General features: G+C 42.4%; 1 protein-coding gene across 6 annotated transcripts in view; it reads right to left on the bottom strand.

Moving 5' to 3' along the window:
- Rgs6 (regulator of G protein signaling 6) overlaps positions 1–24,608 on the bottom strand; it is a 540,717-nt gene that overhangs the window by 147,012 nt on the left and 369,097 nt on the right. The gene's annotated exons all lie outside the window — the stretch shown is intronic.

The raw sequence follows: 24,608 nt of genomic DNA, 5'->3' as shown, positions 1-24,608 counted from the left end.
GTTGGATGTGGCTGTCACTTAATAAGTTTAAATGAATTTAAGCTTAAGGCCACAAGACTGCAAGAGTCAAAGACGGTCATCATTTATGCACAGGCACATGTCCAATGACTACATCTTAGCTCTTGACAGCAACCTGGGCACATAGATCTGCCTAATGAAGAAGTTTACCTTGTGTGACAGCCAGAGGTGACACTGTTAGTGGTCTTAGTCAAATTGTAAGCCCAGTTCTGAAAGCCAGTCAGTTATTCTTTACTTTGGAATAGCCTTTCATGAGTACAAGTAGCTAGTGAAAGGCAAGGATGCTTATTATTATTTAGTGGTGTCTTTGTCATGTAAACAGACACCATGACCAAGGCAACTCTTATAGAGGACAACATTTAATTGGGGCTGGCTTACAGGTTCAGAGGTTCAGTCAATTATCATTAAGGTGGGAGCATGGTAGCATCCAGGTAGGCATGGTGCAGGAGGAACTGAGAGTTCTACATCTTCATCTGAAGGTTGTTGGGAGAAGACTGGCTTCCAGGCAGCTAGAACGAGGGTCTTAAAGCCCATGCCTGCAGTGACACACCTACTCCACCAGGCCATCCTCCTAATAGTGCCACTCCCTGGACCAAGCATATATAAACCATCACAAGAGGTCAATTTGCTTCCCTATTAGGAGTAGATTTTCTCATTGGTTTCCTAGGAAAAGAGACAGTGGGAATAGTTCTAAGAAGCTGTACTGGCTAGTTTTGTGTCAACTTGACACAGCTGGAGTTATCACAGAGAAAGCTTCAGTTGAGGAGATGCCTCCATGAGATCCAACTGTAAGGCATTTTCTCAATTAGTGATCAAGGGGGAAAGGCCCCTTGTGGGTGGGACCATCTCTGGGCTGGTAGTCTTGGGTTCTATAAGAGAGCAGGCTGAGCAAGTCAGGGGAGGCAAGCCAGTAAAGAACATCCCTCCATGGCCTCTGCATCAGCTCCTGCTTCCTGACCTGTTTGAGTTCCAGTCCTGACTTCCTTTGGTGATGAACAGCAGCATGGAAGTGTAAGCCGAATAAACCCTTTACTCCCCAACTTGCTTCTTGGTCATGATGTTTGTGCAGGAATAGAAACCCTGACTAAGACAGAAGCCCTCTTCCCAAGTCACTCTCTTCCCTCCACACCACTTCTGGGAATGCCAATGGATTTGGAAGGCAGCAAAGGCTCTGTAGAGATAAATTCTATCCCTCTCAGCTCGCTTTCTTTTTCCATTCTTCTTACTCTAGTGTTGTGGCCTCATAGATCCCACTGTAGTCACTTCACAGACACCCTGGTCACTAGTACCCGTTTTTCCTGTGGCCAATTCCAACATCAGTTTTCCCAAAGCCTTGTCTCTTGTCTTGCTTAGCGTTACCCTCTCCGACTTGTTGGGAATTCCTTTTCTCTGGAGCCCTTATTTCCTTTCATGACTTCTCATCTTGATAAACTGTCCTGGCCCTTCACCCGTGGAGAAACAAACAAGTTGTCAGTGTTCCTTTATATTTGGTGACTCTGTGTGCAGACAGACAATGTCTTATGTGGCCAGGCAGTGTCAGAACACAGGACTGACGCTTCCTTCAGACTCAACTCTCTAAATCCACTCACTGGGCTTCTCCTTTGCCAATGTTTTAACATACAAGAGGCAAATTAGCTCCATGGAATCATCCCACTACACAATGTTTCCTTTAATTTGCTCCAACAGTCCAGATCATTTTAAATTCTGTCACCACCTCTTTGTCATGTCTGTCCTATGGGCACCACACAGAGTCATAAGGAATGTAAATGCTGCCTGCATGGTCTTTTCAGTCTACCCAGCAATAATTAATCTATCATGACTGACCACAGAGGGACAGGCAATAGGGGTGACCCTGAAGATGACAGAAGCTCGACTCTGAAGTCCAAGATGGAATGGACATCTAGGGCTGTGTTCCTCATAGCAAGAAAAATCATTAAACATTTCCCTTCAGGCTACCTCCTGCATCCCAACCCCCAGTGTGATCCTCATAGCTAATTCTACCTTTATTACACAATATGTTTAGAGAGCTGACCTGTGCCATTGAACTGTATATCAGCTGGTACTGGTGCACAGTTTTGCTCCCCTAATGGTCTGTGGTAGGGATGTTCTTAACGTCTTCTAAATACACTCACAGTCACGAATCACTTGTCAATGGTGATAGGTCCTGATTCACCACTGTATGTTCATAGTGTTGTGCACACATCGCAGAATGCCTGAAACTTGGCTACATTTTGTGTGTGTGTGTCTTAAATCCTGATACTCCTAAGATAACAGTAAATACAAGCTTACATCAGAGAGAGAGAGAGAGAGAGAGAGAGAGAGAGAAAGAGAGAGAGAGAGAGAATGAATCAAAGGCTGTGGTAGAGCTGAGCCATTTGAGGTTGCTGCTAGTACAGCATGTATTTTGCTTTATACGAATCCATTAAGCTTATTTTAATAAGTAGAAACAGTACACTCTAAAATAGTGATAAAGTTCTAGTCCCACTCCTTGCCCACCCATAACTATCTATTTGATTTCCCCTTCCTAGGTTGGCTCACCCCTCCCACTTAGTTCCTTACTCTAGACCTAACCTCTAACCATAGAGGTTAGGTCTAGAGTAAGCAAGCTTGTAGCTTGCTTATCGATGACTTAATAGCTAATATCTACATATAAGCAGATGCATAGATAGCATTTTAGTCTTTCTGGGTCTGTGTTACCTCACTCAGGATGATTTTTTTTCTAGGTCCTCCCACTTCATAACTTCATTTTCTTTATGGCTGAATAATATTTCATTGCATAGATGGGGGCAAGGATGAGAGGTGCAAGGGAAGGAATATGGCAAGAGGTAGCTAAAACTAAGGGTCATTTGAGGGGTAATTTGGAAACAATATAGCAGAAGCTTCCTAATATAGTATATGAAGTTGATCTAAATGAAATCCCAAATAACAGGGGAGACAGAGGTCCAACCCAGTATCTCTTGTTACCAAATGAACCTTTCAGTCATGGGAATTAGTTACATCTCATTGTTGTTGGCCAAATGGGTCCCATGGAAAAACCCCAGGGAGGCTGCTGTCAATGCTATTGGTTGCTCCCCACAAACTTATGGTAAGGTCTTATTGCTGAAGACAACATCTACAGAACTCATTAAACACAGAGGAATTGAGCTGGTGCCTACACAGAGCCTTCACCCCTATGGACTCATGTTCACGATACCGTAAAGAAATTGAAGAAGATAAAAGAAGATGGAAAGATCTCGTATGCTCATGGATTGGTAGGATTAATATAGTAAAAATGGCTACCCTACCGAAAACAACCTACAGAATTAATGCGATCTCCATCAAAATTTCAATGCAATTCTTTTCCAGAGCTTGAAATGATCATTTTCAGCTTCACTCCATATGAGAATAATAAAAAGAATAGTTAAAACAATCCTGAATAATAAAAGATCTGCTGGAGGTATCACCATCTCAGTCCCAAACTACACTACAGAGCTATAGGAATGAAGACAGCATGGTATACCTATACAAAACAGACATATTGATCAATGGACTAGAAGATCCAAAAGTAAGTCCACACACATATGGGCACTTGATTTTTGATAAAGAAGCCAGAAACACATACTGGAATAATAATTAAAAAAAGACAGCTTCTTTAACAAATGGTACCTGTCAAAAGGATGGCTGCATGTAGAAAAAAATGTGACTAGATCTATACTTACAACCCTGCACAAAACTCAACTCCAAAGGCTCAATGGCCTCAGCATAAGGCCAGATACACTGAATCTAATAGAAGGGAAAGTGGAGAATGGTTTTGACGTCACCGGCGTAGGAAAAGGCTTTCTGAACTGAACACCATTAGCACAGAGACTAAGAACAATCAACAAATGGAGGCCCCATGGAAATGAAAGGCAATGTATGGCAAAGGACACCGTCCGTCTTCTAGGCAAAGCAGTGGACTACAGTATGGGAAATAATTCAAGTTATTCACAAAAAGACAAAGAGAAGTGGCCCTCTCAGCTCATGCCACCTAGGGGTCACTGATAGCACTCACAAAACTGTTCAGGCAAATCTCACCCAACCCTACTGTGCAGCCAGTAGCTTCATTACCCATCAGGCTTTGGAGCAATCATCAAACGCCTTCTGGTCCTTCTGAACTTAAGGCAGCTGAGATGTTTAGCATCTTTTTAATCTTAGTAGCTTTACTATGGGCTCAATAATATGCTGCTTAGATTCCCCTTGGAAGCTGAACATCCATCTCCCATACTTTAGGTAAAATTCACAGCCCACATATAACGTGGTGTAAAGTTAAAGGTTGGTGAACCATTCTGGCTATTTGGACATCACCCCTAAGTGTTAATGCTTTTCTTTCCATTTAGATAATCATCTTGACTGGAAAGACAAATGTAAAGTCTTTACTAAATCCATCTTTTTTTTCTCTTGTAATAGTCACTGCTTTATTATTATTATTTTTTTAATTTTTAATATTTTTTATTACATATTTTCCTCGATTACATTTCCAGTGCTATCCCAAAAGTCCCCCATAGCGCCCTCCACTTCCCTACCCACCCATTCCCATTCTTTTGGCCCTGGCATTCCCCTATATTGGGGCATATAAAGTTTGCAAGTCCAATGGGCCTCTCTTTCCAGTGATGGCCGACTAGGCCATCTTTCGATACATATGCAGCTAGAGACAAGAGCTCTGGGGCACTGGTTAGTTCATCATGTTGTTCCAACTATAGGGTTGCAGATCCCTTTAGCTCCTTAGGTACTTTCTCTAGCTTCTCCATTGGGAGCCCTGTGATACATCCAATAGCTGACTGTGAGCATCCACTCCTGTGTTTGCTAGGCCCCGGCATCGTCTCACAAGAGACGGCTATATTTGGGTCCTTTCAGCAAAATCTTGCTAGTGTATGCAATGGTGTCAGCGTTTAGAAGCTGATTATGGGATGGATCCCTGGATACGGCAGTCTCTAGATGGTCCATCCTTTCATCACAGCTCCAAACTTTGTCTCTGTAACTCCTTCCATGGGTGTTTTGTTCCCAATTCTAAGAAGGGGCACAGTGTCCACACTTTGGTCATCATTCTTCTTGAGTTTCATGCGTTTAGCAAATTGTATCTTATATCTTGGGTATCCTAAGTTTTGGGCTAATATCCACTTATCAGTGAATACATATTGTGTGAGTTCCTTTGTGATTGTGTTACCTCACTCAAGATGATGCCCTCCAGGTCCATCCATTTGGCTAGGAATTTCATAAATTCATTCTTTTTAATAGCTGAGTAGTACTCCATTGTGTAAATGTACCATAATTTCTGTATCCATTCCTCTGTTGAGGGACATCTGGTCCAGAGACTGGACCAGAAAAGGTAAATCCATCTTTCTTAATGTCAACTATTATAACCATAGCTCTTACTCCCCTTTGGGTCCATTTATGAGAGACATCTATGTTTTTCCACGGAACTACCATCTTCCCCCATCCTGGGTCTGAGTCCTGGCAGGCAATTTTGGATGGACAGACCACTGAACCCTTTCTCTTCTGGTTCTGACTCAGTTAAGAAGTAGAGACAGGAGGTGACACAGAGCAGAGGACAGAGAGCCAGCTTGCTTCTGTCCGAAACCATGCTGGGTCTCTCATTGTTTTCTGTTATGTGTTCCTTCTCCCCCAAATTATTCTGTTTGGGTTCCAGCTTGTTCATCTCTGGTTAGTTCTTCTACCTGCTACCCACACCTTTTAAAATAGTCTTTTAATTAAAACACCCTCAAATAGCTTCAGGGAACCATCTGTTTCCTCCAAGACCTTCACGGGTATATCGTCCTTCTTGTCACTCCAAATCAAACTGTTGGTTGTGGCGGTGACTGACTACAGGCTACTTCCCGAGACTCCATACATCCTCTGTGCCGGCTTTGGATACCGGTGCTTATTTGCCTTTATCTTCCTTGCTCTATGATATGCAGCCCTTTAAATCTCCAGCTGGGCAGAGAAAGTAGGGAAAGCTAGCTCTATGGTTTTCTAGTGTATTTTGACAATGTTCCCTTTTCTTCCTCTTTAACCATTCTTGGAAACCCTAAACTATCACTGGCATTCATTTGGATGACACCTGAATTGTCACCTGGACTAGCTCTTCACCTTCTATGCCCTCTTCCTATGCCTTCCAATTTCTCATAAGTACCAAGCATCCTCACAGATAAAGGTGTTGTGGCAGCAATGGGGTTCATGGCCCACTGACCTCTCCCACTCACAGAGATTTTTTTTTCTCATCTGCTTTGAAGCACATCAGTAAACCCTCATTGAACTTATATGACTGGAAGCAAAAGATTGTTTTTAAGATGGTCTTGTTGTATAACTCAAGCTGGCCTCAAACTTAATCTTTGTGCTTCAGTCTTTCAAATCCCTGGATTCTACGTGTTTCTGCCTCAGTCTTTCTAGGATTCCCGGTGTGCACCAACATTCTTAGCTATGCAAAGACACACTTGTCTATACCTTTCCAGGAAATGCATCGTGGTTTGCTTTTATATCCGAGTTATGTTCATAACTTTATTTAAAGAATTAGAGTTTGGGGTGATGAGATGGTTCAGAGGGAAAAGGTGATTGCTGTGCCAGCCTGATGAGCTGAGTTCAATCTCTGGATCCCATGTAACTTAACTCCTCTGACCTCTACTTGCATACCATGGCATGCAGTACCAGACATATACTAACAAGCATGCATGTGCACACACACATGTGCACTCATGCACATACCACACATACACACTAATGATAGTAAATATGTTTTGAAAAATTAGAGTTAGGAAAAGATCAAAAAGACTAATCTTTATATCCTCCATCCTAGTTTAATGGTACTTAGTAAAATGGATAATGATGGCGTAAGACAAGGAACCCAGGCAAGACTTTTATCATTAACAACAAAAGAAAGAGCTATAACATAATGCCATACTCCTCCAGAGTCAGCCATCCTGGGAATTCTGCACAGAAGGGAGAGGCTGAGACTGTAGCTGCCTCTTCATCCCTGCCTGCTCCTCAGAAGCAGTCAGGAAGCAAGGAGACAGGAGCCTTCCCTGTGGATATGGAGAGGAGAACGCCGCTTCCTCCAGAGAGGAGAAGGATGCCAGGGAGAAATGAAGTAAGGAGGTATGGGAAGGTCGGGCTGATTTTCAAAGAAGGAAATGAATTTATAGCATCGAGTCATTTCATAAGAGTGAGCTTGGTTATCTCTAGTCTGCCAGACTTCCCCTTTTATATATGCATGGAAAGAATTCAAACACAGAAATAATATCGAGCAATTACAAGGCTTATGGCTAGTGAGCAGAAATACCCAAACAGTCTCGTACCCACCCCCCCTCTCCGGCACTCTGCCAACCTATAAAGACCGTCATGGATGATGGCTTCATCTTGTCTGTCTACATATTATGGCTACCGGCCCAAGCAGTACAATGAATGTGCCCTGTACATAGTAGACCCTAAAAGACGCTTGCCTGGATGTATTGAAGGAGAAGCACTGAAAAACTGGGAGGCGGGACATGGAGTAGTAGTGTCTTTTATTTTCACAAGGCACCACTTGATACACTATTAACTAGAAACACTGGAGAAATTAACAATTGTTGCTCCAGGAAGTTAGAGACCACTTCTGTCAGGGCTCCTTATAGAAAGAACGTGTTGGATTGTAGAAAAATATTTATGTGATGCTCCGGGCTCCTCCTCCAGTGTCTCTGCAGTTAGTCTTATTTCTGCATAGAATTAAAATGAAGCTGAACATATGTTTACAAATCTTAAAAAACATTATAGTGTTACTCTGTCATGGTAATATTTTAAATACTGTAAATACACCTTTCCCCTTCACATACAGTGTGTTTGTGTGTGCACGCACATGTGTATACATTGACTTATATATGGTGAATTTGGGGGGGTGATCCCTCTTTTTTCTCCTCCTCCCCTCACCTCCACTTCCCTCCCATCCTCCTTCTCCTCGTTACTCCTCTCCTACTGAATTTTTTTAAAATGAACATTTTAAAATGAAAAAAAAAATGAGAGCCTTCATAAGAAGACTACATTTTTAATGGAAAACTTAAGGAAAGAGCTAGTAAAAATAGACCCCGGTATATTATTTATTGCCATAAGTCAAAAATATCCAATAATTTAATTCTAATTTTTAAATAACTTATAATAGTTATAAGAGCATACTATATGTTAAACACTACTTTGATTATTTACAAAGTTTACGTTTTGCAATCACTCTCTCCTATTTTTTTTAATTAACTAAATTTTAATTTAGAATGTGTGTGTGTGTGTGTGTGTGTGTGTGTGTGTGTGTAGGTCAGAGGACAGTTTGTGGAAGTTCGTTCTTTTCTTCCACCTAGTGGCCCCTGGGATCCAACACAGGTTGTTGGGTTTGGCGGCTGGCACCCTTATCTTCTAAGCCATCCCATCAGGCTGCATGTTTCCTCTTAGAGCATGCAGTCACAGGAGCTGTGAGCTCCAGTTTATTTTAGATTGATCATGTGGTCATGTTGTAGCAAAGATGGCTCCATTTTATTTTAAATTTTTAAAAGTTTTTTACTTTTTATTTTTTTAGGAGATGTAATTGTTGACTGTTAAGGCTCTTCCACAATGGGTTGAACCATTCTGTAACAGTCTGTTAAACAATACATTTCCTACTTTATCTGCTTTCCTTTTCTTTCTGTCACCATGAACATGGTGACCTGAGAGAAGACTCAGGAGATGTGGGCTCCTTTCCCAGTAAGTGCTGTTGGCCAGCACACCCGATTTCTCTGCAGCTCAGACTGTCTCTGAAAACAAGAGAATTAGAGAATAGACCTGTGATTCTAGACCCAGAAACCACGTTAGAATGCCTGAGATGCCTTAGCATTTAGTGATGCTGAGCCATACCCCAAAGCCATTGGGAGCTGGGACACTGCTGACCTACAGCCACGGTGAAGGGCCTCCAAGCTATTTCAATCACTCACAGCCTTGATTCCCAGATTCCAGAATATCTCACCGTGGGCTCAATGACAGCTTCTCAATACCCCAAGGAAAGTGAGGGCCAAAATGTGCCAGATTGTCCCCTGCGGGGTGGTGGCTTGGAACTCTCAGGCAGAAGGGAAACTTGGAGAGGACATAGATGCAGTGTTTTCCCGGCTTGAAGGGTGGGCAGTATGATCTTCCAGGCTGGTCACTTGTTATTCGGTTAGCCCAGTCTTTGACCTCCATGGCTTCTTGTGGTGGTGAAGGTCTGCATAGCTGCCAAGTGCACTCCTAACTTTTCAAGGCTTAACCTTTGCCTATTGGCAGCTCATCTGGAAATTCTAAATGTTTCTCTAAGACAGCTGGGGAGAGAATGGGGATGGTATATTCCATAATATAGAGAGACTGCTGGAGAGGAAAGTGGAGAAGATATATCCCATAATATAGAGAGACTGCTGGAGAGGAAGGTGGAGAAGGTATATCCCATAATACACAGAGACGGATGGAGAGGTACCTGTTTGTTTTCCACACAGCACCCAGGATCTTTAGAAGGCCATACATTGTCAACATGGCTAAGCTAAACCACCTTCGCCTGAGTGCCTCTCCTGAGTATCTTCAGGTAGGTGGAGCATGGACTGCATCAGTGACTGAGACCCAGAGGGCAGAAGGGAATCTTGTGGCTCACACATGCTCAATCTTATATGCTGCTCACTTACTGGGTGGTGGCAGAAGTTAGGACCACCACCACTCTACTTCCCTGTCCCCAACGTAGCTCGTTTGATCCCTTCCCAGGTGTGGGCTTATCAGTGTGTTATAGAAGTCAGTGTTCTCTGCAGGGCACTAAGCAGATGGGAGACAGCCGTAACTGACAGGGCTCCCTGGCACCCATTCTATAACCTAGCTCAAGCCTTTTGCTCCCTGTCTTTCTATCCATTCCCCTTTCTACCAGCCTTTTGGACTTCAAGCTCTAATACTGTGTGATTAGATCAGACTTGTGCAGACAGCAAGCACCCCCTCATCAGCTGCACCAGCCGAGGCACACTGTAAGGAAGGTGTTTTATTCAGGCCAAATGACTATCATGTAATATAGTTGTGAGAACAAATGCTCTAAAATGGACCCAAGGGGTCTTTAATCTAGAAGAGTAAAAAGGAGCTAGAAAGGGTTCTACAGAAAACTGGTTGTTATACTGTTTTGGTGGAATAGCTCGGGCCATTGACTGTGACTCATTTTATGTTATAGGCTCTGGGCAAGAGTTCAGGGAACTGAGAACAAAGTAGTCTCCAAGTCATTTATGGTTTTAATGGAGGAAGTATATTCACAAGGGACTAAGGTTAAAGGCGGTTCAAGATGAAGTGCACTGGCTCAAGAGACTTTGGAATACAGAAGAACAAGAACAAGAGTGTTGTTTCCACAACTCAAGTCTACCAAACCTGATAGGATTTGGGAATATTCATATTTTCTCTCTCTCTCTCTCTCTCTCTCTCTCTCTTTCTCCTCTCTCCCTTCCTCCCTCTCTCTCTCCCTTCCCCTCTCCTCATCTCCCTCCCTGTCACCATCCCCTTCCCTTCTCCCCTATCTCCCTGTCTCTCTCCTTTCCCTCTCCTCTCCCCCCTCTCATTGTCCCCTTTCCCTTTCCTCCCCCTCCCCTCTCGTGTCCCTCCCCTTCCCCCCCCCCATTTTCACTGCTATTTCTGCTTTTCTGCTTAAACAGATACTGTGGTCTTTTAAAAATTCCCACTTGGCCATGTCACCCTCACTTGAAGCCCTCAACGTTTCCCCCCACTGCTTTCAAGAGTCACGTCTCCCATGGTTCCGGCCTCACTCCTCCCAGTTTCTTTGGCCACAGCCTGGCTCATCCTCCCTGCCAAGAGTCCTTTCCACAAAGAGGACTTTGCATGAGATGCTACCTGGTATGAGTTGCTTTTTTCCCTGCTATGACCAAAATGTGTCATAGCAGCGACTTATGGGAAGAGGAGTTTCTTTTGGCTCCTATTTTGGGGACTTTGGTCTATTGTAGTGGAGAAGGCAAGGTCAATTTCATGGTAGCAGGAGCACGGCAGGAAGGCTTGTTCTCACTGTGTGGGCCAGGAAGCAGAGAATGCAGACCAGAGCCAGAGCCAGAGCCAGGGATCACCTTCAAAGGCCTGTTCCCAGGGACCTGCTTCTACCTGCCAGGCCATATCTCCTAAATGTTCCACAGCCTTCAAAAACAATACTACCAACTAAAGACTAAGTCTTCAAATCATGACCCTGTGGGAGACATTTGAGACCCAAACAGTGACATGTTCCCTTGGCCTAGGTGTCTTCTTTCAGCCATCTCTCCTGGCTAGCCCCAACACACATGTCCTGTCTTGGCTTACTGCTCAGCCCTGTCTTCTCTATTATGGTACACTTCGCCCCTGAATACCACCAAGCATTCACTAAGTGTGTGATTTCATCCCTAACATTTTCTTCCACTGGACCCTACACTTCATATGGTTACCCTTGACTTGTTCTCACAGTATCTACCACCTTCCTCAGTAACTGTTAACATTCCTTCTTGGCACAGGAAATATTAGCTCAATAAGTGAATAATTAAAGACACCAGACAGATGGAGGACATGGTGGAGAAGAATCAGAAGATGGCAGAGGGCTGGAGGGATAAAGGAGCTGGAGAATTAACATCTGGCCTCCTGGAGGAGAGAGATTCACCAGCCACTGTGGATGAAGCTGCACCCAGTTAGCTCAATGCCTTTCATCATCAAAATACACTGGCAACTATTAAGTCACGTGTGTTGGATGCCCTCTGAGAGCAGGGCCAACTCCCCTTTGCCTTGGCCAATTACCGCTAATGACTTCTCAAACATGACAGCTGTTATTCTTAACTACTGAAGCAATCAGCCAAACCCGTGTTCAACTTTTCCCCCAATGTTTGAGTTGCTTTAAAATAAAAGTAAAATTTGGAAATGTAGCAGTGTCTTCAGAATAAATTAGTGAGGATCTGAGGAAGAGAAAAACAATTAACACTTGTGTGAGATACGGCAACGCTTCCTTCCAAGGGCAATTTATATAAGAAAACCGTTTGGGGGGCTGGTTTTAGTTGACTGATTCACGTGTTTGTATTTGCAAGGTATGTCTCAATGCCAGCTTCTTCGTCTAGCTTCAGAGCCCAGCCTCCTAAACCCTGGACACGATCCTGGAGAACGAAGCTTGAGAATAGCTCTCGATGGCTGATGTTTGCCTATAGCCCCAGAAAGGAAGAACCACTGATCTCGAAGGGTCTGCTTGTTATATCTTAAGCCCTGGAATGAGAGCCAAAACACTTGGCTTGAGCTCCAGCCTCACTGGGAGATAGCTTTGAGACCTTGGGAAGCTCATGCAGCCAACTTGTGGAAATCCAGACTCCTAGTGTTACATGAATCATTGGATGAGATCACAAAAGACCTTGAACCCCAGTCTTCTGCTGTTTCTGAGGCTTTCTCATCCCTGCAGCGACTCTGAGGCTTTCTCATCCCTGCAGCGATTGTGTTGAGCTGTCTGGCTCAGACAAGCACCAAGACTCCTGGGAAGCCAGTGTAGATGCTGAATTCAGGGAATTACCACCTCTAGCTTCCCTCATTCCTCACCCAGTCTTTTTTCTCCTCTGAATGTCTTTCACACAGACATTCTAGATCTGAGGAGACCATTTCTTAGGTATGTGTACTGGCACAACTTGACACAGCTGGAGTTATCACAGAGAAAGGAGCTTCAGTTGAGGAAATGCCTCCATGAGATCCAACTGTAAGGCATTTTCTCAATTAGTGATCAAGGGGGAAAGGCCCCTTGTGGGTGGGACCATCTCTGGATTGGTAGTCTTGGTTCTATAAGAGAGCAGGCTGAGCAAGCCAGGGGAAGCAAGCCAGTAAAGAACATCCCTCCATGGCTTGTGCATCAGCTCCTGCTTCCTGGCCTGCTTGAGTTCCGATCCTGACTTCCTTGGTGATGAACAGCAGTATGGAAGTGTAAGCCAAATAAACCCTTTCCTCCCTAACTTGCTTCTTGTCCATGATGTTTGTGCAGGAATAGAAACCCTGACTAAGACAGTATGTGATAGCATTAGATCACATTCTTCTTCCAAGACAATTAAGATTTACAATGAACAACAACAACAACAACAAAAAAGATTTACAATGGACACTATGATACTATATCCTTTCTTCTTCCCAACAGACTGGTCAGCACTGCCTTCTGGAGACACCACTGTGGCTCCTGTGAAAAGCTGCTCCCAAGAACTATGGCTCTTTCTACCCTTTTGTTTGGTTTTCCTCAATGATAAAGACTGATATGTTGTCTTAAGGACTTCTTCAGTTTCCTACACTATGCTGAAGTCCTACACTACACAAGTGTGTGCTGTCCTTGAAGTCCAGCTTGACTTTTAATTTAAATTTAAATTTTAATTCTAGCCTTGACTTTTAATTTGGGGATATGCAATGGAATTCAAAGAGTTTATGAAAATCAACTCAACAGATTCATTAATTAACACAGCTCTAACAGTTTTGCCCACATGAGATAGCCTTTTCCTTCATTAATGTAGAAAAAGCAGTTCAACTTGAATATGAGCTAGCTGAATGGTTTTCTTTTGGTTTTCCCCTAAGTCTTGATAAACATTTTGTGTCTGAATGGCTGAAGAAACAAATAGCCAAGCATAATTAATATGGCTCTTGAGAAGTGAACAATTATACCGCTTGGGGTATTCCTATTAATAACAACCAGTTACCAAATGTTCCCAGACTGTGCTGGGACCTGGGATTTGGATCATGGATCATGGGAGATAGAACTTTATCTTTCCATTTTGAGGATTTCTTTAGGTGATTCCCACCTTTCACCCCTGCCTCCTACAAGCAGCATGATCCCAGCCGTCACCCCAGGGAGCAGTCAGGGTCCCCCGTATTTACACCTTGGAGGGGTGACCAGTGACAGCAAAAGACTTGGAGTCTCAAAAGGACTTAAATCTCTGAGGGCCCCTGGCAAAGCTGTGACAAATGAAAGAAGGAAAGGAAGCTGAAGGAGAAGACACCCCCCCCCCAGGGGACCTGCCATGCCATCTATAGAACAAAGACTTGGACATCCAGAGACAATTACTGCCTTCCTTCAGAAGAAATAGAGGGAGCCAGATAGTCGCGCAACTCTGCTCCCGAGCTCCAAAGTCTTCTTCCCAGCATGTTGGAGGAACAGAATTAATGAGTTGAGCAGATGGCCAGAGATAATCAGCAGAGTTTCTCACAGGAAAGGAGGGTAAGTTAAACACTCTATGTTAAAAAATAGTGAGCACCCAGCACAACATACAAACCACAGGGAATGCACTTATCAGTTCTCCTGGTGTTGCAATAAAATATCCCAGCAAAAGGCAGGGGAAGGATTTACTTTGGCTTAGCTGGTCTCATGCATCCAAAGTCAGGAAGCAGGGAGGGGTGGAGGCCGGTACCCTGCTTGCTTTCTCCTTTATATTCTGAAGACCACAGCCCATGGAATGGGCTGCCCACAGTCAGGTGAGTCTTTTAATCCCTCTTCACCTTATCTAGATAATCCCTCACAGGCATTCATAGAGCCTTGTCTCTGGGTGCTTCTTGCTCTTGTTAAAGTGTCAACCAACACTAACCACATGAATTTGTTTAATCGTCTCAACAAGCACCTCAAGTGAATAAATACTATTGTTACTAACAGCTCTGATTTAGAGATGAGGAAACAGAGGTATGACAAGGGTAAGTGAAGTGGCCAAAGCAGACAGCCAGTAAGTACTAAGATAAAGATGACACAGAGGTGACTCAGGTGACATGACCAGGTAGGAACAAGGCTGTCTGCAGGGGAATGATCACGTTTCCATCCAAGTGCAGAAGAGCCACCTACCCTTCTTGCTGTGGTCCTGCAGCCTTGTTTATTCATGGCCCAAATGCATCCAATTGAGAACAGGCTTTGCCTGTGTTGCTAATTAAAGGTCAGCTCATCAAGGGACTGCCACCCCACTTGTCTCACCAGAGTTGTTTGCCCACGTTGTATATGATCAAAGCCAAACCTAAAACCAACAACAGGGAGAGGGGAGGATTCTCCCACAGGCCTTCAGGATCAGCCATGTTGAATGGATGCCCTGATCCATCCCCTGTCCTGTTTCTTCATCTTTATAACACAGAACTCAGGGTTTAACTCATTGTTGAAAGCTGGTACTAAGGTTTGAGACAGGACTGTGTCCAATCCCAAACTAGTAGGAGTACACTTTACTGAGATGTTGGGAGACCCCACAGAACTGTGGGCTATCTAAGTCTGTGTCCAAGTGGAAGATAGTCTTATTAAATAGAACTCTTTGGTCAAAATAGCTTGGGAGTGACATAGTTGTTTAGAACCATGTGATGACAAAATAAAGCAGGTGAGCTTTTGCCAAGTTCTGTTGTTAGCACTCTTAATTCTCTAAAGATTCTCCCTCCCTTTCCCTTTGCATGTGTGGTGTAGCCCCCACAGCTCTGCCTTGGCTTGCCCTTAGAGGATCCATCCACCCTTGAGAAGGGCAAAGCATGAGCTTCAGGTGAGAGAACATAGTACTGATGATGGAGTTCTCTGTCTTTTTCTTCAGTGTTTCTTGGGACTGGACTAATACTCCACATTGCCTGTTTATGATTGTTAATAAGTGGAGTAGGTTAATGACCAGGGAACAGTCAGATGGATCATGTTACATGTATGTTCACAATAGTGTAGCATGTGGGTTAAACACACAGTGCCCATCCGGGCATGCTAATGTGTGATGGCTGTTCTTGTCAGCCTGGTTCTATCTGGAATTAACTAAAACCCAAATGACTGGGTGCACCAGTAAGGGACTTTTTTTTTTTTTCTTAATTAAAGAATTTGAAGTAGGGAAGACACACTTCTAATTTGGAACTTTAAGATAGAAAGATCCACCTTTAATCTGGGTCACACTTTCTGTTGACAGCCTGTATAAAGAACACGGAAGAAGAAAGCTTGTCTCTCTCTCTCTCTCTCTCTCTCTCTCTCTCTCTCTTTCTCTCTGCCTGCTTGCCCTTGCTCTCCCTGGCAAGTTCATTGTCTCACTGGCATTAGAACTTTCTTATTGGGATTTTGAGATACACTGAAGACCAGCAGAAATATCCAGCTTCATGGGCTGAACAACCACTGGATTCCTGGACCTTCCATTGGTAGACAGCCATCATTGGACTAGTTGTACCACAGCCCACAAGCCATTCTAATAAATCTGCCATATGTATGTGTATATATATATATATATATATATATATATATATATATATATATCGTATATATGAATATATAGTGAATATGTATATGTATTCATATATATATATTTGACCACATTGTGTACAGTGTACAATACCTGTGTACATGTGACCACACCTGTGTACATGTGACCACACCTGTGGATATGCAGCCATGCACATACAACTTTGACAAGTCTGTAGTTTCTCAGTCACAGAATCCTGAAAACCAATTTTATTGTGACATACATCATTGGTGTAAACAAAAAATGTAAATACAAACGTTTTAAAGTTATAATAAAATGACCACTATGTTCTGATTTTCCAGAAACATAAACAGCCCGAATACCTCTAAGATCTGGCTGCCTCTGCACCTTCCTACTTTTCTGCTTTTCCTACAAGAGCTAGCTCACCCATCCGAGTTTTCATTTCTACTTCTCAGCCAAAGACAGCAGAGCCCTTAAGTATCATATTACTTAATTTTGTCTACTTTTGAATGTCATGCACATGGTTTCATGGTATGCATCTTTCTTATGTATCACTTCCTACTTTGTTTCTGAGTTGTATCCTCCTAAGGAGTAGCTCTTGGCCTTCATGGCCGTGTACAGTCTTACTCTTTGCCTGTGCATTTCTTTTCTGTCCACAGCCAACAGCCCAGCCCAGATTAGCCCAGAAGTTGCTGACACGAAGAGTAAAGTGTCTCTTCCCTGGGCCATAGCACGTCCCTAGTAATGAAAACAAGAGCTCATGAATATTTATGAGTTTATGTGAACAGTGACTGTCACCACGTGGTGTCTAATGAGGGCTGCCAATTCACACTCTTCTTAGTCACAGATTAGCACTTCTCCCATACACCTTGTGTACTTGGCACAGTCAAAGACGTTGAGTTTTTTCAGCTTGGCAAGTTGAAATGGTGTCTTTCCATAGGTTCAGTTTGCATTTCTGAGATGATTGGGGCCATTGGACAAGTGGTACGTTTGATAGTGACTTACATTTCTTCTTCTATAAAATGTTTGCCTGTGATTTTTGTCCATTTTCCTATGATTCTGTCAATATCTCAATTTGTAGGAGTCTTTCATATATTCCTGACCCTAATGTCTTGTTACACCAGGTTATGAATGTCTTTTCCAAGTCTGTGGCCACTTTTAGGTTTTTTAAAAATGATATTTTATAATAAGTTTATCATTTAATAAGCTCTATTAGTTATTACCCAAACGGTCCCCAATAATCCAGTCAGAGTCCATAGATTGTCAGCTTTAGCACAAATACTGGGGGATTGTCCCTAATCTATATTTCTGTTTGCTAGACTGGTAATTCCCAGCTGTGCTCCCCAAATATTTGCTGCTTGGATCTCCCCCTGGTTACTTCTGCTCCATTAGTCTGTCCTGGGGGTGCATTCCACTCAGGCATGTGCTCCTGGCCCGTCACTCTACTAGAGACCTCCTGTTCTCTCTGTCTTCTTCCTCCTTCACTCTCTCCTTCTTTCCATGGTCCCTACCTGCAACCCCCAGTCCAGTAACTGAAACTCCCTCTTTTCTATTCTCCCCAGTAATTGGTACCCACCTTTATTTAACTAATACTTTTATATTGGGGAGGAAAGTTTGCATAGCATCAATCACTTGGTGCATGTGAGGATCTCCTTGTCCCGGGCAACCGGGTCTTGAGGGTCAGTATTTAGCATTTAAATACACAGCAGCGCCAGACCAAAGCTCTTAATTTTTATCAATGTCTGAAAAGTATTAAAATATGGATTTTTAATATCTGATTTGATTGGATTCATTTTTAAAGACATATATAGATGGGCATTGGCTGTTCTCTTGGATCATGCCAGCCAAAAACATGCTAACCCATCAACTCCTCTCAGCTTGTGTGCCTTTACTTCAGAGTATTTCTGAAGTAGAGCCTGGAGAAAGATAGGCTGCTTCTGTTTCTTGTATAATAATCTGTTGTTGCTGCTGTTGTTAAAAGACAGTTTGTTACATATAGCATTCCTAGTTGTTGCTGTCATCAAGGACTTTGAAGATTTTCTTCCTCTGTAGTGTGGCGTAGTTTCTTCCATTTTTACACAGAAATCATCTGTGTAATTTTTGTTTTTATTTGTTTTTGTTTTTTTTTCAAGACAGGGTTTCTCTGTGTAGTCCTGGCTGTCCTGGAACTCACTCTGTAGACCAGGCTGGCCTCAAACTCAGAAATCTACCTGCCTCTGCCTCGCAAGTGCTATGATCAAAGGCATGCGCCACCACTGCCGGGCTATCTGTGTAATTTTTAAACATGTAGGTAATTTGCTTTTCTTTCTAGTCATTTTGAAGATCTTCTTGTGGTATTCCATGTTCCACAAACTGACACCACTAGCTAGATATGAATTTCTTTCTTTCACTTTCTTTAGATTTTTCAGTTAACATGAGAAAGAAGAGACAGTTTGAGAAGAATGGGCCTTCTAAATTCTCTGTTATTTCCTTCTCAAAAATTCATTATGGGATACAATGTATCACTTTTTGCCTCCAACAATTTTGCGTTAGCTGTTTCTGTCTTTGAGGGTCACATTCTGAGCTCTTTCATCTGTGCTGTCTGCCGTTTGTCAATTCTCTTTTTAGCTAGGTCAAAATGTCACTTCTTAGCTATATAGTTGGATGTTTCTGTTCACTTTCTAATTTCAACTACTGTACTTTTCATTTCCAGATAGTTCATTTGGCTCCTTATCAAAATTTCTAGTCCATTTGGGGAATAATTCATCTTTGTTAGTGTTACCAACCTGAATGTGCCTCAGATTCTGGTCTGACCTAGGAAGCTAAGCAAGCCTGGCTAGTTCTTGGATGGGGGACTACTTCATCTTCTATCATTTAAAAGACTTCTAAAAGCCTCTTATATCTTTCTAAAAATTAGATTAAATACATAAAATCATAGCTATAGTTTTGATCCCCAAGGATAGTGATTTCCTATGACATGATCTAGTCACTCTTTTATAATCTAAATGTAATTCCAATGGATTATACAATCTTAAATTCCAACATAATTCTTGACTTTCACTCATATTGTTTTTCATGTTTCTACGATTATTTATTCTTATGGAAACCTTTACTTAAAATGGGAATCAATACTTAAAACGCTTTCTCTAGGGGCCAAAGAGATTGGGTAAAGTACTAGCCATGAAATTTTTTGACAACTCAAGTTTCATCCTTTGAGCCCTTGTAAAACAGCAGATGCAGTGGCACACATCTGCAGTCTCAGCTCTCCTACTGCAAGATGGGAGGCACAGAGAAGCTTACAAGTGGCCAGTTATCCTGGAATGTGACTCACAGATAGCAGCAGAACATGGAAAAGACCCTGCCTTAACAACATGAAAAGAGTATCAACCCCCGAGAGTTGTCCTCTCATCTCCATATATATCAAGGCACTTGCGCGCACCCCCCCCCAAACTGAATGAATGAGTGAATGAATGAATGAATGAATGAATGTAATTCTTTTAAACAAACATCTTCCTCCAGAGTGAGATGTGCTCATTTCTGATAGGCACCTAAGGCTGTACCAGAGAGACTTGAAATTGTTTGTTTGGAGTTCAGGGCTACAGGAGGTTTAGTGGGATAACTAGCAAGAGGAGACCAGAATTCAGGATTATGACTAATCCAGGGAGACTTTTCATTGTCTTCTCCTTCCTGTTCTGTCCTTAGCTGAAGTTAACACCATTTCCTTACTACCTCCCCCCCTCACAAAGGCTTCTAGACACTTCTGTCACTATAACTGACTTTCTCATTTATATACACACAAGCACCTCCCCTCCCCCTTTCACTCACACACACTCACACACCTTTTAAAAACGTAGACCCCTGCCAGGCAGATAGATGCTCTGTGAGAGAAGCTACTCCTACATGGTAACCACTTAAATGAGCTGCACCAAGCAGTGTCATTGTGACATCTCGATGGCCCTGTGACTAAACACAGAAGTCCAAGCCTCCTGCTATTACTTGAGACTGTAAATTCAGACCCCACCATGAAGTGATTTTCCTTTTTCCTATTTTCCTCAAAAAAATTTATCTAATTGTACACTTGTGCAGTTTAAAAATCCAAGTTCTCTTTTCACCTTAACTTCTTTCCCTTCTACCAGCCCCATTTCAAGGACTTCATGGTGAAACAGCCCTTCATCTCTCCACTCTGTCTGATCCCAAGGGTCACAGGGATCCTGGCACATCATGTCATTCTGTGGACTCTATTTAGTCCACAGAATTGATGGACTAAAGAAATAGACTCCATGGGTCTCTGGTTTAGGAAGCAAACCCACAAACTCCCAGATGTACTTGATGGATATTATTATTATTTATTATTATTATTACTCAGAGGAAAGGAAGGGCTATGGGTTCAACAGCTCATAAGAATCCAGCCAGGAAAGGGGATCAACTCCCCCTCCCCGCACCCAGAGTTTCTTCAGGAGCCCTCCTCACTTTGTTTAGTGGGAAGAAACATTTGGATCCTGGAAGGATTGTTTAGAAAATCAGATACAGTCTAGAAGCATGTCGTTTGTCTGGTTGGTTGTTTTGCTCCAACCTGAAGTTCTGCTGGGGAAACATGTTTTGTAGCCGCCGCAGCAGGTATGAGCTTAGGATGCGCTTGGTTCCTTTTACTTCTCTGACATATCTACTTCTGCATTTTCCCTCATGACCTGAAGCAAGAGGGGGCCCTCACCAGAAGCTGCCCAGATGGTAGCACTGTGCACCAAGCTCCAGTCTCCATCTGTGAGACAGAATAACCATGTTTTCCCCTTTAACCTGTCCAATCTCAGTATCCAGTTCAGTAACAGAAAATAGACTTGGAAGAATGTCTTCTTCCCACTCCCCCTCACCATCCGTCTCAGCAGTACATTTACACACGCTAGTGTAAAGGTAAAAAGGGTCTATGCAGTATTAATAGTCGACAGCAGTTATCTATTATAAGCTCAATGTGTGTTTCTGTTTATTATTATTTCTCAGAATAGCACTCCAAGGACATACCTGAGGAATATGTAGGGCAGAATACTGTAGAAGATACTGAGGGAAAAGTGTTCTTGCAACTAGAAAATGATGTCTTAGGAACACAGAGAGAGGTTAAGGATTGTATCTTAAGTTTTATATAAAATCCTTTTGTTAGTCTTCCTCTATGCAACTCTTTATAGTATAGAGAGGAGGCAGCAGGCTTAAGGAAGTAGGCAGCTATTGCTGCTCGTCCGTCCACCACTCAGGGACCAGTGGCCACACTAGTGTTTTGATCCTTTCTTTAAAACAGGCTCATTATCTCAGAGTCAATGACAACATATCTGGATTTCATTTTCATCTCAAATTTTATCTCACTGTAAAATATTTTGTGTGTGTGAGTGTGTAGAAATGTTTAAAAAATAAGCTTTAGAACACAATTAGCGGGTTGTGTGATGTATTTTCACTTTTAATAAATGAGCTGTCCTTCATTCAACTTAGTGTTTCTTCTCATAGGAGAAAAAAATCAAGCAAGGGAAAATGTGGAGAGATGAATTAATGTGACATTTAGAGCAAGCTTTTAATGACATGAAGGGCAAGAACATCAGAGCTCTGCCTTTTTTCCTTCCATGATTACAACTTGACATATTTCAGAATGTTGTTACTAAAATGAACTTCTTTAAGCAGAAAATAAAAAAGTGCAAATGTGAAAGAGAAGGTAAGATAGCCAAGTCATATTGGTAGGGGCAGTCGAAGTGAAACTCAGACTGGTGTATGCATCGCCGTTCATAGACTTGGCAGGAAGAGGCCCTGTGTTTTCTTCATTCCAGGCTGCCTGTGGAAGGCAAGAGTGAGAAGGGCCTTGGACAACACTTAATCCAGATGAGGAAACAGACCTAAAGAGGATGGTGGTCAGATCAAGGTCACAGAGGCAGTTTGCAGCCATGAACACTCTCTCTGAAACCTCTTGCCAATAAATGCAATAGAAAAGCCATAAAATGTTCTCATTGCCATCAAGCTCAGAGAATGAACTTGTGGGCTGAGACAGAGATAGAGATGCACGTGGGCAAATTGTGCTGGGATGTTTAATAAAAACATAGGTGCATACCTGGAATATTTTCTGAAATTTTTTTTGTACAGTAAAAAAATTCAAAAGGAGAGCAAACTGCGTATAATTTTAATTATACCCAGCCTTCTTTTCTTTGACTGGGAGAGGGAGGCGCAATGGAGATGAATGACTTGAAGCAACAGGGAGGCAAGGAACATTCAATTCATTATAAGGAAGAAGTTTTCAAAGGTCAGTGTTGTCTGAGGATGGGCTGAGAGATGAGAACATTCATCATTGGAGGTTATTAAAGCAGAAGCTGGGAGAATGTGGCAGGGCTTACAAATGCAGACAGGCTGTAGAGACAACCTGGGAAGCTGCTGAAAACAGATTTCTGAGTCTGAGCCCAAGAGGGTACCCGGGGACTATATCTTTAAGAAGCCATATAAGTGATTCTCCTGTTCAGAGAAATGCATCAGGCTTTTAAGGGAGTGTTGTAACCCAAGAGTCTACAATTTTGTGTATCAGTGGTTTGCAATGGGCAAGGAATCCACATTCTAGTTTGGGTTCTGTCTCTGTATTTTTTTTTTTTTAACATATTGTGTCATGTCACTGGGACTCAGATTTCCTTCCTATAAAACCAAGTGAAATTAGATGTTTCTTAGAGCTCCTATATGCTAGGAGTTGGGTTTCTGGGGTTAGCTTGGAGATTAATCTTCAAAGTTGCTGGAAAATTCTTTAGGACATTCAGGTGTTGGGGGAATTATCTTGGAATGGCTATCAGTGACAGCTGGGCAAGGCTGTGTGACATGGCTGCTTTCATGGAGTTGTTAGGCATGCTGCCCAGGATCTGTCTGCCTCTCGCTGGACAGGTGGGGAGGAGATAGGGTTGGAAACTGGGAACTTGGGAAACTTGCCTCTTGCTTCAATTATCATCTTTGTGACCCAGTTACTATGCAGGAAAGGAGATCTGAGGAGGCTCATCTGCTATCCAGTGACATTGAAGTGACCTTCTGTGGATATCATGCTTAGAATCTACACCTCTGTATGAGGAGCTGCTAAGGCATGGCTCTGTGCTTCTTGCAAATGAGGCTTGCTGAGCCTTGGTGATGATCTGATAATGGGTTCTACTTTGTTCTCCCCTCTCCAACTTTCTATCCATTTCCCCACATAACATTTATTTGCTAAGTCTTACCCTTGCAGTTCTTCATTTCTCACCTTTTAAGAATGTAATTGTGTTGTAATAGTTTGCCTTTTATCTTCTCCTCCTAACTATGCCAATCTCTTATTTCAGTATATTTCCTTTGGGGCCTTCCCAATCCCAACCTAGCTAGACACAGATGGAACAGCAGACATTTCTTTATCAACTTTACCCAAGGAATATCTAAGAATTTACTTAGGAGTTCCTAATGGGAGTGACAATAATCTCTTTGATATGTCAATGGGGGAAACTTCAAACTCAAAAATCCCAGAAGGTATGGGCAAGCAGGTTATCTCTTAACTAGGTAGAGAGTACCTTATAGATAAACACATGGAAGTTGTAGTATCTTGTCAAGTCCTTGGACATCATGAGTCTCCCATTTATATTTTTTTTCTATAAAGTGTCTCCAGATATTCAATCCCTTATTTCAAATTGTGTCCTAGACAGAACCGTCTGATGCCTTTCCCAATCTCAACTCAAAGCGAACCAACACTATCCTTGGATCTATTTTCTCAAACTCACAACTTTCTCAAGCCTATACACTGGGCCAAGGAATCTCCTTTACATACGATAGCTTACAACAATACAAGGCATAAAGATTTTTATTAGATGCATCTATTTTCAGGTCTGATAGCACACGTTTGTAAATCTAATACTTGGGAGGTTGAGGCAAAAGTTCAAGGTCAGCCTGGAGTACATAGCAAGTTCAAAATCAGCTTGCTCTCAAAAGGGGAAACCCTATCACAAAGACTCCTATCTTGTGAGTAAACACCCAGGAGGCATAAGCAATGTCTACACTACTAAGAAACTGTCAAACTCCATTCAGGGTAGCTGCAGCATTTCACACTCCCTTCAACAACAAGAAAAAGCTCCAATGCCCCCATGTCATACCAGCACCACCAGAATATTTTAAGTTATCATTTTAGCTACCGAGTTGCATGACAGATACCTAGTTCTGATGGCTCCTGAATTTTGGAAAGCAAATAGCTAAATTTTGGGAATGAAAGAATCACCAAAATGTTTGCCTAAGTCCGTCTACTTATTTGTTTGGATAGCAAGGGATACATACTCTACAAGAAAGCTATGAAGAAAAAATAATGACTTAATCAACTAAAATAGAGAACAAACAGGGCGGGGAAGAATTCAATTTACTAGCACTTAACAAGAGGACTCTAAGATATTGATGTTATTTATAAAGCAAAATGCTATGTGATGTCTCTATGATTTTTTT

This window comes from Mus caroli, unplaced genomic scaffold (assembly GCF_978045245.1).
Source record: "Mus caroli unplaced genomic scaffold, Mus_caroli_1 scaffold_14, whole genome shotgun sequence".
Classification (NCBI taxonomy): domain Eukaryota; kingdom Metazoa; phylum Chordata; class Mammalia; order Rodentia; family Muridae; genus Mus; species Mus caroli.
This window is presented reverse-complemented; position numbering and strand designations above follow the sequence as displayed.